The sequence below is a fragment of the Dipodomys spectabilis genome, unplaced genomic scaffold, assembly GCF_019054845.1.
Source record: "Dipodomys spectabilis isolate Male_0828 unplaced genomic scaffold, ASM1905484v1 ptg000463l, whole genome shotgun sequence".
NCBI classification, from domain to species: domain Eukaryota; kingdom Metazoa; phylum Chordata; class Mammalia; order Rodentia; family Heteromyidae; genus Dipodomys; species Dipodomys spectabilis.
In genome coordinates, this window is record NW_024871140.1 from 3,120,608 (window position 1) to 3,124,247 (window position 3,640).

General features: G+C 31.7%; 1 non-coding gene across 1 annotated transcript; it reads right to left on the reverse strand.

Moving 5' to 3' along the window:
• Positions 1-1,615: 1,615 nt before the first annotated feature.
• Positions 1,616-1,722, reverse strand: LOC122098200. The gene has a single exon (XR_006145685.1). It is a non-coding gene; the product is annotated as a U6 spliceosomal RNA (small nuclear RNA).
• Between the last annotated feature and the right edge of the window lie 1,918 nt (positions 1,723-3,640).

Sequence of the window (3,640 nt, forward strand, 5' to 3'; positions counted from 1 at the left end):
ACAGTATTGTGTGAATTTTACCACGGTGCTGAACCCTTCTGCCTAATACCAAGAGTCATGTGCAATAATTTATTATTTAACATTAAGAATACACTTTGAATTATTACATAATTATTACATAATTCACAGAATTGAAACAATAATGATATATTATTTGTTTAAATTCTAATGTTTCTCAATTTTACAATTCATGAAATATATTATTAAACTTAGTTTCACTTTCTTCATTGCCATAGATACTAAAATTTAAATTATATATTAAACATTAAACTTAAGAAATCAATAATAAGTAACTTATTATTAAAAATAATATGCTATTAATCTGTGATTTAAGTTATAGTTCTAACAAATTATGAGGTAAAAAAGATTTGATAGAAGTATGGTTAATTTTTTTAAACTTACCAGCTTGTTATTTGTTTCCTAATTGTGTCATTTGTTATTCTTGTTCCAAGTCATCTATTCCTCTTCATTGTTTAGTGTTCTGTTTTATCGCTATTGGTTTACTGATTGTGCATTTTTCTGCTCTTCTTAGTGACTGACATGAGGCTGAAAATTTGTATGCTAGTTTATTCCTCCTATGTTAAAGCAAAATTACTGCTCTCCACAGCTGTTCTACTCTTCTTTGTATAGTACAGTATTTCCCCCACTCCCATCTCTTGTTTTACTGCTCTCATGTATTTTATTTTTTTATTTAAATGTTTTTCCCACCATCCCTTCCCTCACACCTCCACAATACACTCCCCAAGCCCTCCACCCCTCACTACCCCCTGCCCTCCTAAATTGTGAAGTTTGTTTTTCAACATAGTGTCTTGTGCATCTCATTGTTACAATGGGTCAACCTGCATCTCTATCTAAGCATTTTGTTTTTTCTCTTTCCCTCCCCAAATTAGCGAAGTAGATATACAAAATGCAGGAGCACCAACATTGAATACAGTGAAAACAAGGGTTATACTATGAGGGAGGATTATATAAAAAAAAGGAAAAAAAATCACATTGTACATTATAAATACATTAGAAACAACAGCAAGAAAGAAAAAACAACTTACGTTCTTATCTTGGGGTTCATTTAACTTAATATCATCTTATCTAGTCCTATGCACATAGCTTATGATCTTTTCTGCTTATCCCAGACATATATTAATTATTGCAAATAAGGGATACCATGGGAAATATGTTCCTTGAGACTTGGCTTACTTCATTTAATATAATTTTTTCCAAGTATTTCCATTTCCTAACAAATTGGGTGATGCCATTCTTTCTGATGTAGGCATACAATTCATGTACACACACGCATGCACACACACACACACACACACAAACACACACATTTTCTGGATCCATTAATCTACTGAGGGGAATCGAGTTTGGTTCCATATGTTAGCTATGTTAAATGATGCTGCAATAAACATAGTTGTGCTGGTAGTTTTAATATGGTCTTGCGTGTGGTGATTTGGGTGAATGCACAAAAGTGGGATTGCTAGGTTATAGGAGAGCTCTACATGGACTCTTTTGAGGAACTTCCACACTAATTTCCAAAGTGGTTGGACAAGTTTACACTCCCACAAATAATGCAGTAGGGTTCCCTTCTGGCCACATCGCCTCCAGCTGTTGTTGTAAAAATGGAATGCTTCAGTAATTTGCATTTGTAATCCTTGCACTGCTGCCATGCTAATGTTGTCTATATTGTTCCAATTTTAGTGTATGTCCTGCCAAATTGAGCACAGAACAGTTTTTTTTTAATCTCTAAAGTGCAACTGATTTTCTTAAACTAGACAATTAAAGAAAAAGTAAGTTCAAAAGAATTGTCGTGAAATTTTAGAATCATGTATTTCTTCCATAAGCACACAATTAAGAATAAAGTCAAGATTAACCTGTCCACAACAAAATAATTCCAGATATTTGTTGTTCAAGAAATTGTAGGAGGAGGAATTCAATTATTGTATACAAGGCACCTGCCATAATGAACACTGCAGCAAGTGTAAAGATTTGTTAAAGTTTTACTGTTTAAACATTTAATTTTGAGAATTTGCCTATATATGCCAAAATGAAGTCTGGCAGGTGAAAATACTTTTCCATAAACTATTTAAGATTTATATTAGCAGACATATACTACTAAATATATACATTTCAGAGTTTATAGAAACTTTACTGAGAAGTTGCAAAGTCTTTGTCTAAAGAAGCAGAATGAAGAGTTAAGACTTTGTTAATTACACAGTTTCTGTTAAAACTTTAGGGCTTCCATACTTTTTATGTTAGCGAAGAACAAATGATGATATAAGCCATGTACAAACGATAAAATGAGCCATATATACTAATCATCGCCTACTCATCGCCTATAAAACTCTTGTTGAACATCATAAACTTAGCCAGTTTTAAATGTACAGGAATACGAGAAAATAGTAAAAATCTAATATGTAATACACTTCAAGTCCTGGAAACACTGGTAATTTTTTTACTTTATTAATCATTAATATTTAATTATTGGTTTTCTTTATTTGTAGCATTCTTTTTCTTGTACTATAATACAACTTTTTAAGTCATCATTAAGAGGTACTTTGAGGATGTTAATGGGATTGTCACAGCATTTTTTTATAGGTGCACATGAATTTACAAAGAACAAAATTAAAACAAAATATTGATTAAAAATTTTATCAAGCGATACCACTTGATGCACAGTATCACTTCCATCTTTTTCTGCTTATGTGGTGCTGAGTAATCAAACCCAGGGCCTCATGCATTCAAAGCAAGCACTCTACCACTACGCCACCTTCCCAGCACCTGAGATACTGTGTTTTAAAAAATCATCTAAACAACATTTGTTTTCTACTTTGGGTTATATAATGAAATATATGAATATCATTTTATATTTTTGTGAATTGTCATATTTCTAAAATTTATTAACCAAAGCTACTTTATTCTTTTCAAAGTCATGAAATATCTCTGAGAGTTTACTTCTGTGAAGATTGTTTTAGCATTTATAATTTGTTCTGAGTCATTTTTATGTTTTATCAAAATTACTTTATATTTTATGTTGATGGGTTATCATACATCAAATACATTCAAACGTACATGTAGAATCTAAGGATAGCAGTATGAGTATTCTCATACAGCTCTTGTTTATCTGTTATGCACTTTCAGTATTATGATATTTCTCTCTCTCTTTCACTCTCATTTTCTCTCTTTTTCTTTCATGTTGCATGTCTGCTACTTAGAATTTCTGCTAGTCTACTATTATCTTTCAGGTTCCACTGGTTTTGTAGGAACATGATAGGGACCATCAGTTACCCTTGCATTCTTTAAGAGTTATAACAGTGACTTGATATTATTCTCTGTCATTCTAAATGGCAAAACAACAGATCTAGGAATTCCTTTTCTCTTTTACCACAATTATAAATTTTATCTCATAGGAAACATTGGGATGAATATGATACTTTTAACCTGTGACCTAAAAGTTCTTTTTCTTTTACAAACAACCTTTTTATTTTATTATCAGTAAGTAACTACATGTAATGAAAACAAAGCTGTCCTATGGAAAATAGACTGAAGTTGTTCACAGGGATGAGAAACAAGGTAATGGGGGAAATGAGTACAAAGTGATACACATTATATACCACAGAACCTCAGAGCAGTTTATCATGTA